Consider the following 15,956-nt stretch of genomic DNA (forward strand, 5'->3'; position numbering starts at 1 on the left):
TGCATATGGTATTTTCAAGATATAAATTTGAATACAAAATCTTGTTGATTGCTTGACTTTTTAAAATTAACTAATTTAGTTAAGAGAGAGAAGCAGGTAGAAAGAATGGGCATGCCAGGGCCTCCAGATGCTGCAATCAAATGACCTCCAGATATATGCACCACCTTGTGTATTTGGCTTTACATGGGTACTAGGGAATTGGACTGGGTCCTTAGGATTTTCAGTAAAGTGCCTTAATGACCACATAATCTCTCCAGTCCATTGGTTGCTTGTTTTGAATTTAGTTTGTGAGACAAGAACATCATGTAGCCTAGGCTTTCCTCAAACTCTATATACTAGAAATTGACCTTGGACTCCTTACTCTATTTCATCAATTTCCTGAGTACTAGCATAACAGGTGTGAACCATCACACCTGGCTTGTGTGGTGCTAACCCAGAGCCTCCTGTATGCAGGAGAGCACTCTCACAAGGTTGCTGCATCCTCAGTTTATTTCCTTTCCTGTCTGGTGATGTTCTCATTGTTTAGGTGGCCTTAACTATTCTATACTGAGATGAAGGAAAGCTTTCTAAGGACAGCCTGGATCAATTCTCTAAAGTGGTTATGGCTATGTTTGAAAGCTGAGTTACATGCCTTGTCCATTCCTTATGAAGGTTTGGGAAGATACAAAATATTTTCTTGGCCGGGCGTGGTGGCGCACGCCTTTAATCCCAGCACTCGGGAGGCAGAGGTAGGAGGATCGCCATGAGTTCAAGGCCACCCTGAGACTACAGAGTTAATTCTAGGTCAGCCTGGACCAGAGTGAGACCCTACCTTGAAAAACCAAAGAAAAACAAACAAACAAAAAAATTTCTTTTCAAGTGTTTGATGATTTTGTTAAATTCTTCTATGGATGATATCAGAATTGTTCTGTTTTTTATAACACCACATATCTTTCTCTAGTCCCTTATAGTCAGTGTCAATAAATTTCTTTTATTTAGGACTCATTTTTCTTGTCAAGCATGTAAGGTTTTCCTGATGAACCTCTTGTAAACTTTTTTTTTTTTTTTTTTTTCAAGGTAGGGTCTCACTCCAGCTCAGGCTGACCTGGAATTCACTATGTAGTCTCAGGGTGATCCTCCAACCTCTACCTCCCAAGTGCTGGGATTAAAGGCGTGCGCCACCATGCCCGGCTACGTCTTGTAAACTTTTATACTCTATTAGAATTTTGAATCCCCTCACAATCATTGAGATGACCAAGATATTTGATCAATTATAATATCTCATTACACATTGTTATAGTAACTGTTCTTTCATCATGTGGTGTATATATATTTTGTTGAACTCTTTGAATGTATTTAAAAAGATTTGCACTGTATGATCTAGCACTAACCATTGCAATTCTACCTGACTAGTATCTCTTCTTGTCATTTTTCTTACTTTATTTTCAGTCTGATTTATCAATTTTTCTTAGTATGCCATACAAAATGTCATACAAAAATGACATTATACTTTTTAATTCTCCCATCTTTTCCATTAGTTAATTACCTCATTCACAGTTGGTCATAGCATAGAGGCTTTTTCATCATGTATAACAAATGTCCATTCATTTTTCACCATTATTTTATGTCTTCAAAGGGATTTTTACATTTTAAAGTGTACTCCATTAATTACCTTCATTATTTTAAACTCCATTATTTTGAGGGCAGATTATATAAAGAAGGCTGAGTTACAAAGGCCCTTCCACTTTTGGAAGGCTGACACATTGTCCATGGCTTTGGGATATATTGCTTTATAAAATTATGACATCCCCCTAAGAAAAAAAAAAAAAAAAAAAAAAAAAAAAAAAACTCTTCCATTTTGTCTCAGTCTTGTTTTGTATGTTTGTTTTAAAAAGTTAGTTGTGACCCTAATTATATTATCCTTGCAAATTCTTGATCCTTTTTGTTTAGAGTTTGTGAAGATTTTATTTCTAAAATCTCAAATTTCTGAAGGAATGACTTCAGAGTTAACTAATTATACCAGTTTCCTCTTCTTTCATGACTCAGTATAGATTTATTTTTTTTTCTATTTTTAAAATCTTTTCTTGAAGTAGTTTTAAATATTACTTCTGCTCCATTATTTTAGTTGTTTTTCCTTAGGGAATTTATTGAATGTAATATTAGTCTACTGTCCACTTTATAGTTCATTTTCCTGTATTATTAATATAATTTTCACTCCCTTCCTTGTTCCTCTGATTTTTTTTTAAATTTTTTTTTGTTCATTTTTACTTATTTATTTGACAGCAACAGACAGAGAGAAAGAGGCAGATAGAGAGAGGGAATGGGCACGCCAGGGCCTCCAGCTACTGCAAACGAACTCCAGACATGTGCGCCCCCTTGTGCATCTGGCTAATTTGGGTCCTGGGGAATCGAGCCTCGAACTGGGGTCCTTAGGCTTCACAGGCAAGCGCTTAACTGCTAAGCCATCTCTCCATCCCTGTTCCTCTGCTTTTTTACAGTGCATTTTATTTCATTTTCAATTGACTTTTATTTTCTTTGAATGCTTGTAAATTTTTACTTATCCTAATTTGCTTTTCCAAATTCTCTAAGTAATCAAATTGGCTAACATTTTTTATTTTCACATATTTTGTATTCTTTTCTCATTAATCATTATTTGTTTAATTTAATTTGTTTATTTATTTATGAAAAGAGAGAGAGAGGGAGAGACAGGTGAGAGAGAAAGTGGATGTCATGGCCTCAAGCCACTACACCCTGTGCTCTGGTAACAGGTAATGATCTTTCACTATTTTGAGACTTTATACTGAGCTAGTCTTTGGGAGCAAAAAGTTAAATTCATACTTTGGTCTGTCACCCACATCTTGCTCTGAGTAAGGATGAACTAGAAAATCCTGGAGTGAAGGAAATACTGATTTCATGTTCTGGGATTTGATAGTTTTTCCTTTTACTCAGAGTCATTTTGACATCTGTAAGATTGTTAGCATAGTAATGAATATTGCATTCACTTTGTCTCTTTGGGTGGTTAATTTTTGTGGGAGTCCTTGTAAGCAGGCTGGTCCACAATGCCTTTGGTTGGTCACTATTGGAAGGTTTATAAGTCTGTGGATTCAAGCCCTGATATGCGCTATTGAGCATAAGAGCAAACTTTTCCTAAATTACTTGATTTTAATGTGTGAAACAAGAATGCAAAGTTTAGGGCAAGTGTGACTTTAGCTCTTGGATCATTAGCTATTAGAATTATTGCATATTAGCAATTGCATATTGATGTTTATTTCAGAGATAGTTAGTTCAATGTTGTCTGGCATATAGATGATTTTATTAGTTATAATTTTGTAAGAATTGTTCATTTTAAGCTTTTTTAATAATTATTTTTATTTATTTGAGAGAGAGAGGGAGAGACAGAGACAGAGGCAGGTGAGAGAGAATGGGCATGTCAGGGTCTCAAGCCACTGCAAATGAACTTCAGACATATGTGCCACCTTGTGCATCTGGCTTATGGTACTGGGAATCAAACCTGGGTTCTTATGCTTCACAGGCAAGTGCCTTAACTGCTAAATCATCTCTCCAGCTCAACTTTAAGTTTTAAAGTACAGTTTTTTTAAATTATTAGGCATTTTTCTATAACTTAAACATGTTTTATACTAAGATCATGGCAATTGCTTTTATATTCTTTGAGCTTTCTATATTTTAGCATTTTTTTTTAAATTTTCAATATTTCTAAGCAATCTGAAGTATTTATTAATATGCATTATGGGGTATTATATAGAATAAAGTTAATGATATTGATATTTTGCTTTTAGTTTAAATCCCATGCATGTGTCATGCATATCTGGCTATAGTAGGTACTAGGGAATTGAACCCAGACAACAAAGTTAAGCAAGCAAGTTACTTGAATCTCTGAGTTACCTATCACTTGTCTCAAACTTTTAGACAGTTGTTATTAGTAACATAGTTGACAATATCTAGATAGATGATAGATTGAAGATAAGAAAGAAAGAAAGAAAGAAAGAAAGAAAGAAAGAAAGAAAGAAAGAAAGAAAGAAAGAAAGAAAGAAAGAAAGAAAGGGAGGGAGGAAGGAAAAAGGAAGGAAGAAAGAAAAGAGAGGAAGAAAGGTGTATAGTGTAAAGAGTGAGTATAAAGAGATGGTAGGAGCAGATAAAGGGGGAGGGTAAAAAGACACACATGAAGTAGAAACTGAAGGAGGGATGGGAGGAAGGAAATAGGGGAGTGAGAGAGGAATGTGGAGAAAAGGCAGGATGAGAATCCACTAAAACATTTTTTTCAGTTTTTGTCTCTTTTAAAATTTATTATTTTTTAAACTTTTTAATGACAACCTCCATACATATAGATGGTAAACAATGATAATTATTCCTTCTTTACACTTCCCTTTTCCCCTTTCCATATCCCCACTCTATTGACTTTCTCCTTTCAAATTATTTTATATTCCATGTTGATGTCATCATTTTTCCCTCCTATTATTCAGGTAAGCCACTGTGAGGTCATATATACCACAGCACTTTGTGTCTGAAGACAATATTCCAATGCACTTCACCCTTACTTTTGCTCTTATGTTCTGTCTTCCATCACTTCTGCAATGATCCCTGAGCCTTGGAGAGTGTGATAGAGATGTCTCATTTAGTGCTGAACACTACACTGTCACTTCTCATCACTTTGGTGAGTTTTGAGTCTCCCCAAGTTGTCACTGCCAGTGAAAAGAGATGGCTATCTAACCAACATGGATGTAAATATGCATGTAAACCTAAGTATTTAGAGGGCAGTTTGGTGGGCATGATATATCCACTTAGCCAGACTACAGTAGTAGCCTCCCCACTAGGCCTTATGATCTCCCCAACCATAGGCTTTTGATTAGGTTTTCAGTACCAGACATGAATTTCCTCTCATGGAGTGGGCCTTAAGTCTAATCAGAGCAGTTGGTTTCCCCCATCATAGACATGGCACCATTGTACCATTTGGTATATTTGACCAGGGTAACAGTCTCTTGGTTAATATTATTGATGGCTTTTCTACCCCAACAGGCTGCACATAGTTTTTCCTAGCAACATGACAGCTACTCAACAAGGAGGAGGCTTCAAACATAGCTCCTGCTTGGTTTCTAAGTGATCTGCAGCCCAATCATATGGAGTCTTACCATTTAGCTTTGGTGGTCAAGAACTTTGACAATATCCTGTAATGTTTATAAACTTTGCCTTTGAAAATTCCAAGAATGATAATACCTAAATATTTGCATGCCAACTAATAAAAGTGAAAAATAAAAGAATTAAGAATTGGCATCTTCAGCCACAAATTTCTCTATTTAATCTTTTCATTCATACTTACATTATTATTATTATTATTATTACTATTATTATTTTTTTTTTTGGTTTTTAGAGGTAGGGCCCTGCTCTAGCCCAAGCTAACTTAAAATTCACAATGTAATCTCAGGGTGGACTGAAACTCGTGGCAATCCTCGTACCTCTGCTTCCCAAGTGCTCAGATGAAACATGTGTACCACATTTGGCTACATTTGTTCTTTAAATAGTAATATTCTTTAATTCATTAGATTTTTTTCCTCAACCACATAACATTTCTTTCCATGTGTGCACTATATTTATAATTTCTACATCCATAGATGTATTGCTTTTTCACTAAGCCCTGGGGGTCTTGAGCCCACTGAGAAACTCACACAATGCTCCCTGATCACTGCTCTGCTCCAGATTTCAACTACCTCAGGTTTGGCTGAGACTGTTTTAACTTCACATAAGGAAAACACCCCAGGTTTGTGCATGATGAAAAGAACTAGTCAGTTGACAGATAATTGATTGGCATCTGATGTAGATATGAAATATTCAGGTCACTCAATCTTTGAGCAAACTGTAGGTGACTTGCTGTCCTCAGCTGCTGAGAGTTGCCATGGAGAAGGAACAGTTTGTTGCTCTTCTCCTCTTCTCACAGGTGCTCATAGTCCAGTATTTTTTAATACAAAAAAAAAAAAAACACTTTAAGTAAAACACCTTCAGTATGAAGCACTTCAGATTTAATCATTGTATTTAAAAGTATGGGGTAAGAGATAGAACTAATTCCTTTTTATATTTTGGAAATTAATATCATATATCTATATATTAGATTTGTACAAATGTTTTTTTTTTTATTAAGGATGCTCATTCCATGAAAGATAAAATTTCCATTTTATGTTTTATCCTTTTAAATACTTTCATTTTTTACTTTATTTTGCTTTTAAATTCTATGTCTTATTCACTATTGACCTCATTAAATGTTATCAATGCTCATTTCTACTTTACCTACATTTCTGTTTTTAACTCTATTTATTTTCTTTATTATTTCATCTAATAGTTCACCCCAAAGTTTTGTCATATAATGACATTTTTGGTCTTGTTTCTGTTTTATTCAAACAGGGTCTCATTCTGACCATGGACTTGGAACTTATTCCAAATTCATGGTGATCTTTCTAACCTCAACCTTTATTTTGCTGGGGTTGTAGGAATAAGCCACAACACTCAGGTGTCACTATTTTGATGGATTTATGTGTACACAATTGCATCTTGGCATAACTGAACACATTATCTTCCTTCCATGATAATGAATATTTGTTCTACAGGCTCAGTTACATCTTGGAAGTACACTTGTTTATGTTTTTATTTGTGCCTTATGTCTTTCTGTGATTATTATATGTTTATTTTTAGTAATTTAATGTGAGGAGATGAACTTATCCTATGTTATTTTCATTTAATTTTTGTGCAATGATTCCAAATTGTTTTTTCCTGAAGTGCTGTTTTTTTTTTTTCTTTTTTACTTACATGTATTTGTGTAGTGTGGTGTATGCACATATGAGTACACTGTGGTGTCCCATGTCTTCCCTGTGACAAGGTGTACCTGCCCACAAAGCTGAATGCAGAGTGCCTGGCTCCATAGCCCTTCAACCAGTTCAGTTAGTATTGGGAGCCATGGTGTCACACTCATCCCAGATCATCAGTTTGTACAAGCTTTGATGGTTCCTTGGTGTCTGCTATCCAGTTGTTGTTGTGGGCTCTAGAGATTTAACCTTGGGTGGATATCAGGTTCCTTCATGCTCTCATGATATGACATGTTCTTTTTAATAACATTTGGGAGTTGGAGTGATTGCTCAGTGTTTATAGGCACTTGCTTGCAAAGCCTGATGGCCCAGGTTCAAATGCCCAATACCCACATAAAGTCAGATAAACAAAGTGGTGCCTATGGCTGGAGCTTGTTGAAAGATGCCCTGGTATTCCTATTTTTTTTCTCTCTCTTGTAAATACATAAAAATATTTTAAATTAAATAAAAAAATAAAATAAAATAAAACAAATACATAAATAAAAATAAATAAATAAATAAATAAATAAAATAAATAAAGAAAGAAAAATATTTTAAAAATAAATTTTAAAAATAAAATAAAATAAAAATAAAAGTTTTGCATATAAGTGCATGCTTAGACAATTGCTTAGCCATGAATCCAGTCTGGTGGAGATGATGGAAGTCTTTTGAAAGTTATTTGTTTGCTTTTTGCTTGTAAGGTTTCTCTTTGCCTGAGCACTACAACACAAACAGAGTCTTATATAAATACATCTCCTTTGTGTATTTCCTCAATTCTATCCTCATCTTTGTTGCATAGCTAATTCTTTGATGTGTGCAACACAAGATAGCACTAAAAGCTACACTGTTTTCTTTAATTATCAACTCACACTTTAAAACACTAGTTATTACTTCATCATTAAATTATTAAACTGATAAACTCAGTTTCCCTGAAGGAATTTATAATTTATCTGGTATTACAACACAAATTTAAAAAAGCAAATTAAACACCTAATAAATATAATGCATTGTTGTAGGGACCAAAAATTCAGAGATGTAAAGATCTACCTGTCATCTAATGCCCCAAACAGAACATTAGACAAAAGTTTGAGCCCTGCATAAAGAAAAATAATAAGATGAAAATGATAGTTCATTAGAAAGTCATTTTCTATGGCATATTTACTGATGGTGCCTAACATCAAAGTAGCATGTGATTTTAGTTTCAGGTGGGTTTTTTTTTAATAACTTGTATTTATTTATTTATTTATTTGTGAACACAGAGAGAGAGAGAATGGGTACACAAGGGCATCTAGCTTTCCCAAGTGAACTCAGATGCATGCATCACCTTGTGCAACTGGCCATATAGACTTAGTGGTCCCTTTCACTGACTTCTGTGCTCATTGTTGTTTATTTAACTTCATTTTCTTCATTAGGATTTTTTATTTTTTTACTCCCTGAACTGTATATCCTACTCACTCTTTTTGACATGGGTTATAAATTATAAAACATCAATGACTATAGTAATGAGCCCTAAAAATTAATAAATCTCCCTAACACAATTCCCCCTAAAGAATTTGAGGAATGTTTGTTTCTAGCATGTGATGTCTCAGATAGGGCCTGACATCAGCTGAGTTACTTTGTTGTGAGTCCTTTTTATATATTTTCCTTCTCTAGGGGCTATTCATAAAGTGTTCTTATTATCTGTACAATTTTGAAATTTCACCATTATATTTCTATGTGTAATTCTTAAATTTTTAAATTATTTTTACCATTTGGTGAGCTCTTTCTTTCTAGAAATTTATATCGTTATTCAATCCTGGGAAATTTTGCTATTTTATGTGTTTGCACAGTCTATTTTCCTTCCCATTATCCCATGATCACTTATTTTCAGAACATTATTTTTATATATTCAAAATGCACACGATTTCATGAATCTGTTTTCTTATGCTATAGAAGGATACTCATTAATTCCACCTTTTCTCTAAACTGCATTTTCACTCATTAAACATTTGAAAAGTCCACTATTCAACTTTTCCGTTGAAAAAGTAAATGTTCGATTCTAAGTATTCAAATTGGATTATTTTAAGTAGAATGTCCTCTTGTGAGTCTTGGTGCATGTGTACGATATTTACTGTAATATCTTGTTTGCTCTATTCACTAATTCTATGAATACAATGTTCTGTTTGCAGACCTTCCTGCTTCTCCTCCATGGCGTTGCTCTCCCCAGATACCTGGCTATGTTCAGTGGTGTGTTTGTCTTTGTATTTGCAATCCTCTGTTACTTTTCTGGTGATGTTATATCTGTTTGCCCAGACTCCATGGGCTGCAGGCAAAGTCATATCACTATGGTTTGTGTTGATGTAGAGTTACAGTAAGGGGAGGAGGGATTTTGTCTTTTTGGATTGTTGGCTGAGTTTTAGCAGACTTTCCAGCCATTTCCTTGTTCATCACTCATAGCCCTCACATTATGGTTTCTTGAGCCAACACAACAGTGTTATTCAATGCTTGACCAACATTTTGAGGGGGATATGAGTGGCAGATGTGTCCAGATATGCCATTTGAACATCCATCTGATTGCATTATTCCTAATGTACCACTCCTAAAATTACTATTTTATGGGACTCATAATTCTTGGCTGTGTCAAGTCAGACACAGTTATGTTTGTTATTTTTTTTTTTATTCATTGTGAGTGTTGATTCATGTTGTTTACAATATATAGACAACCTGTTACAACAGTTCAGCTTGGGATTTCTTTGACATTGTGACAGTATGAAAGCATGTGCATATAGTAAAAGTCATACTTTGAACTCTTACTTTACTCAAGTTGACATTTTGCTACCGTCTTCTCGTATGATATGGCATTGAACTCCAGCACACAAGCAGCCAGTTTGGTGACCATGAGAACAAACAGCAAATAAACAACACTGTTCTGTCCAGCTATGCCAAGATATTTTGGGTAGGTATATTTAATACATTTTCAGCTTAAGATATTTTCAATGTATCTTGGATTTATTGATATACTATCTGCCTTTATAAATAGAAAACGATGTACATTGTATAATGATCACATACATTAAGGACGTGTGCTATCTGCCTTCTTGATTGTGTAGAGTGGGGCTTAGATGGAGTACTACTCTTGTTTCTGTGAGGCCATTTCCAATATGGTCTTATCATATTGCTTTTAATATCATGAATTCATTTGATTATTAGATTAGAAAAGCAATTAACCTTTGCAATATTGACAGATAGATAAATAATTCCTACTTTCAAAGAAACTCAAATAATACAAGTGCTCAGGCACCCAGAAAGGGTGACAAGCTACCGTTTTCCTTCTTCATGGCTGGAGTCCACCTTAGAATAGAGCCTGAAAACTTATTATGGTCTCACACATAAAAATCAGCAAATCCCAGTCAACTAGCTCTGTTAATAAATCAGAGAAACCCACTATTCACCGGCTGCTTCCACTGCTCCCAGGGTGTCTACAATATACGAAGGCATAATTCACTCCTCACAAACACTTAATACCGTGTTTCCGCCATTTACAATCTGATAATATTCAAATACTATTGCTGTATTATGCAGCTCACAATTGCAGATGTGATTCCATAACAGCCTCACACTTTGGCATGCATTATGTAAGTTGCTATAAAATTGCCTGTCTTAAAACTCTTCCTCAATTGCTACCCAGCATCATCATTTCACACACAGAGCTTCGGGAACATTAAAAATTTAGCTTCTTCCCTATTTAGCAGGTTTAGCAAAAGGAAGCAAAACAGACAAACAGATGTTCCCTTTTCTTAGTCCCCAGGAGGTCTGAGGCAAATAGAAAGACCCTGAAAAGGATACAGCAATGGCACCAAATATACATTTATCCAGATATTCAAAGAAAGGAGAATACTAGATACAGTTACTGTCTTCTCTGTTCTGCATTTATACTAAGTAGTGTTCTTCTGCACTGGCTGGATTTTCCAAGAGGTTTTAAGCTTATGAATATGAATTTGCTGGGGATTGAGTGATTGTTTAAGTGATTGGTTAGGCATGTCCTGCAAATCCTAATGCCCCAGGATCAATTCCCCAGTACACATTTAAATGCACAAAGTGGTGCAAGCATCTGGAGTTTGCAGTGGCTGAAGGTCCTGGTATGCCCACTCTCTCTGCCTACCTCTCACATCTCTAGTCCCTCTCTATTTGCAAATAAATAAGTTTTAACATTTAAGAAGAAATAAAGATGATCTTGCTGATCTCACAATTATACATTTTTCCCCAACATAGTTTTATGGAAGATAATTAGATACTGGCTCAGATACTAGAGAGTTAAGGACTATCCCACTTCCATCCTCAATTTGCCTTGATGCCAAAACCTTTAACACTAGACACACATTTTGATAGGCTAACTTGATTGTATCTAGAATCAACTAGGAGTTATGCTGCTGTGAGGACATCTCTAGGAAATAACCTCTGAAGACTCTCCACTCCCCAAATTGGCAGCACATTTTTGTGTAAGCCCAGACATAAGATGTCCCAGGAAGAGACAATCAATGTGGCTTGCTTACCTGCCTTTGCTTCTTACTGGTGGATGTGTCCATCATATTGCTGCTGAAGCTAAGGCCAAAACCGTCCTTCACTGACATTACAGTCTAGCTGCTTTGGCCTTCCAACATGGACTGGAAAACAACCACTGTTTAAGAATCTTCCATGCCTTCTGTGTTGGATTGTAATTATTGATGTTTTGGGGACTGAGCAACTGCTTGTTTCGTAGCATTGCCAGCATTCAGTTGGTCATTGTTGGACTACCCAGCCTCTATTGTGTGCTGTAACCTGTTCTACTATATTCCCTATACATGCATGAGTGAGTGAGTGAGTCTGTGTATGTGTGTGTGTGTGTGTGTGTGTGTGTGTGTGTGTGTGTGTACATTCTGTTTACTTGTTCCTCTAGAAAACCCAGTCTAATATGCATGCCTTACAATGCTCATAATATACAGCTAAACACAGATACACACTAACTCAAAGGGGTGTAAGGAGTCTTATACCTAGATTCTAAAATATATCAAACATTTTTTTTTTCAGTTATGAAATTGGATAGAAGGGGGGGAAATGCAAGGATCTTTTGTTTAAGTTATAAAGGTCAAACAGCCAGTTAGAAATGGATTATAATAATCATGTTGAAGACATATATATTTAAGTAAGGCATAATCCTAGAGAGACGGTGAGTCAGTACTTAGATGGAGTACTGGGTTTCTAGAACTGGCTGTGTTTACAAGAAACAAGATGGTATTGGCCAAACTGCATAAACTTGGAGGTAGGTAAGACCTACAGAACTGCCAGACCCAGTCATGAGGAAGGCTTTGCTGAGGAGCAGACATAAATATATTACACACTTTCAAGTCTTTGGGCTTAGATCAATGAGAACTTAAAAAGGAAACTTGTGAAGGTAGCATAGGCAGATAACACATACAGACAGATGGTGTGCTAATTAGTCATTAAGATTTTTTTTTTTCTTTTTCACCCTCTTGCTTGGTTGTCCTTTCCCTTTGAAGACCACAGTGCTATTGCTGCTGACTCTCCACATGTAGGTGTGGTGGAAAAGATGAAAGAAGCCTGCGAAACACACACTCCTTCCCTGAGCAGCCTTGTTGGCCAAGATTTGTCTTTTCTGCTCCAGATTCTGACTTCTACTCCTGGCTATCAGGGGACCAGTAAATCTGTTTTGACAGTAGCTGACCACTTCCACTGAACTTCAGAGAAACGTACCATCCTGTCCATTCTCATATGAGGGATTTCTCTGGCAGTTTGGGAAAGAGTGTCTTAAAGGAAAGGCAGCTGCAAGAAGACATCAGGAAGCCTGCTGCTGCACACACACCCTTTCTCTGTAGAGCAAGTAACAGTGGGGACATGTGGAGGGTGAGTGCAAAATAGATTTGAAAACCAAAGAAAGTAACAAACAGCTATGTGGAGTGAACATTATATCTTTGTCTTATTACATTTTATGATTTTACCTGAAACTATCTAGTTGAGGGGTTCACAAAGATTTTTACATTTGGGTATTTTCCATTTGGGCTGCCTCAGTTTGCTGATACTTTTTTTCAGTTCATCAGTTATGAGATTTGAGAACCATTTAACAATAATCTAACTCATTCCATTTAATCTGAAATTTATTTAGATTAAAAAACACACTTAACTAACTGAGTGCTGGGATCAAGGTGCTCTTATATTCTCAGGCCTGAACTGTGTTTCCAGGTCTTTGGTCTACACTGAAGTGTTCTCTCATTTATTCTGAAAATGGGTGGATCACTTGGCTCTGAGGCTATACAGTTTTTGCTCTGTATACTATGTGTGCTCTCGTATCTGGTTTTTGAGAGTTTCCACAGTTATGGGGTTTGATTTCTTACCATTAATATGAACATTTATAAAAGCAGCCAGGGAAATACTATACAAAGCCAGGGAATCTGGTGGGCTGGAGGAAGGATTAGAAGGCCCAAGGCCTGACTAGCACTATGTGGCTGTGTGAGGTACAGAGTACCAGCACCTCATGGTAGGAAGCAGATTAAATAGAGACTCATGGCCTTTGTTGTCTTCTGCATATTCATTTTGGTGTTAAAAAGAAAAACCTCTTTTGTATGTTGGAAACCATCAGAAAATTAATGTTTTCATTGCAAATACAAAGTAAAAGACAAACCAGTACAAACAGAAAGAAATGCTAAAGCCTAGAATCTTTCATAGTGGCCACATTTGTCTTACCATGAGTATTTCATCATAGACCACCGTAGGAAAGGATATAATTAAGGTATATAAGATGTCAGAAGCTGAAAGCAATATTTCATTTAAAATTTCTTGACTTTTAATATTTGTGTTTAGAATCTCAGTACAAAAGATAATGTGGCAGGCGGTTTGCTGTAAGTTTCAGGCAGGTCTGGCCTAATAATGAGTATGAAGCCAATCTGGACAATTTATCAAACTCTGTCTCATAAAAAATTAAAAACAAGAATTTCAAATCATATGAAGATGACTCTCAAAAATAATAATAATATAAAATTTACATTTTTACCAGCCACTTGAGTATAAGTAGGTTTACAGTTGCAGATTCAGTCTCAAAATCTGCCACAGTCAGAAAAGAAGGACACTCAGACAAATCAGTAGAGGGAGGGAGGAGTACAGTCAGAATAGTTCTTGATACTCCAAGGGCAGATTCAAATGAAAGGTTGAACAATACTTTGCTAAATCTAATAAAAAATAATGACAGTATTTTCATTGGCTGTGCATTTATCAATCCATTTAATAAATAAGTGGCTGCTAGAGAAATGCATTAGGTACTAAGGAGACATTGGAGAACTAGATAGATCCAGGAGGTTGACCCCTGTCTTCAAGAGCTATATAATTACACAGAGAACGAAGCCAGGGAACAAGTAATTTCAATCACAATGAGAGTTATGAAAGGGCAATGGGGCAAACTAACTTAATCAAAAAGACAGAGAGATGCCTTAATACATGTCCTTTATAAAACGACCTTTAACCTGAAAATAAATGTCCAAATGGTAGGAGTATATAAGACATTGGTCAGAAACTCTGACTGTTCTGAGCACCTGACCATGGCCACAGCTACAGCTAAAGAGAAATGGCCTTCATTTGTGGGTAGATGTACCTGGGAACTGTGCCTGTTCACATGGAGGACTAGAGGCCAGAAAATACACATGGAAGATAAACAAATTTCTAAGCAATCTGCCTGTTTGAGCATTAAGAGGGTTAGGAACTATAACTGACCTGACTTTCCCTGGACTACCATGAGTTTTAGAGGCTTAGGTTTTCACAAGAAAATTTACTAAGCATGCCCTGACTTTTTGAAACTCTTCTATTATTATTATTATTTTGAGGTAGGGTCTCACTCTAGCCCAGGTTGACCTGGAGCTTTCACTGTGTTCCAGGCATGAGTCATCACACCCTGTAGAACTTGTATTATTAAGGACCAAAACAGACTTACCATTATTTGAAAAAATATATAATTTATATGATATTCACTTTATTAATCAAAATACAGAACTGTTTAAAGAACTGAACCATAAAACTAACCAAAGTCTAATTCAAGATGACTGGGGTGTCTGGGCTGCTGCAGAGACCCCTGTGGAAGATGTCCAGGCTGCTGAGGAGGCCAATTGGTAAGGAAGAGTTCAAACTAGCCCTATTTGAAGATGATGTGATTTTATATATAAATGATCCAAATGAATCCACCCCAAAACTTCAAAATGTGATAAATGCTTTCAGCAAAGTGGCAGGATACAAAATTGATGCACAAAATTAGTCACCTTCCTATATGACAAAGACAAACATATGGAGAAAGAGATAAATGATGTTATCCTGGTTTCAATAGCTAAAAATAAATAAATAAATATCTTGGGATATCACTAACCAGGGATGTGAAATACTTATACTTATTGCTTAACTCTGTAAGTACTATTTTGAAAAGCAATGATGAGAGAGGGCACTTCTGTCTTGTTCTAGACCCTAATGGTAATGCTTCTACTTTTTCCCCACTTAGTGTGATCTGGACCTTAGATGCATCGTAAACAGTCTTTATTATGCTAAAATATGTTCCCTTAGTCTCTCTAGCTTTCTATTGATGAAGGGGTGTTGTATTTTATCAAATGCTTTTTTTGCATCTGTTGAGATGATCATGTGACTCATGTGCTTAAGTTTGTTTATGTTGTGAATTACATTAATCAATTCCCATGTGTTGAACCATCTTTGCATCCATGGGATAAAACTGACTTGATCAAGGTATCCAATCTCATGAACCAAAAACTCTAGAAGCCTCTGGATGTTATTTTCCATCTACTGTCTTCTTAAATATAGATGGTGCATGGGGTTGAGAATGAACTCTAATAACCTGGATGCTGACTTGGTTATAACATTCTGTTGTGTTCTAATATCAGATGTATTGGTATGGTCCTATACTTTCAGCCAAGGTGAAAACCAGGTGACATGAATTTAAACTTAGTTTTGGGAAAGAGTCCTGTGTTCACCTTGAACAGCTGATTTCTTTTCAGTGTTAAGAGTAAAACAATATTTGCCTCTACCAACAATCAGATTTTCTTTATTATTATTACTATTAGTTATGTACAAAGTATGTATTCAGCCATGTTGGTAACATTGTTAGCC

This window comes from Jaculus jaculus, chromosome 15 (assembly GCF_020740685.1).
Source record: "Jaculus jaculus isolate mJacJac1 chromosome 15, mJacJac1.mat.Y.cur, whole genome shotgun sequence".
Taxonomy (NCBI): domain Eukaryota; kingdom Metazoa; phylum Chordata; class Mammalia; order Rodentia; family Dipodidae; genus Jaculus; species Jaculus jaculus.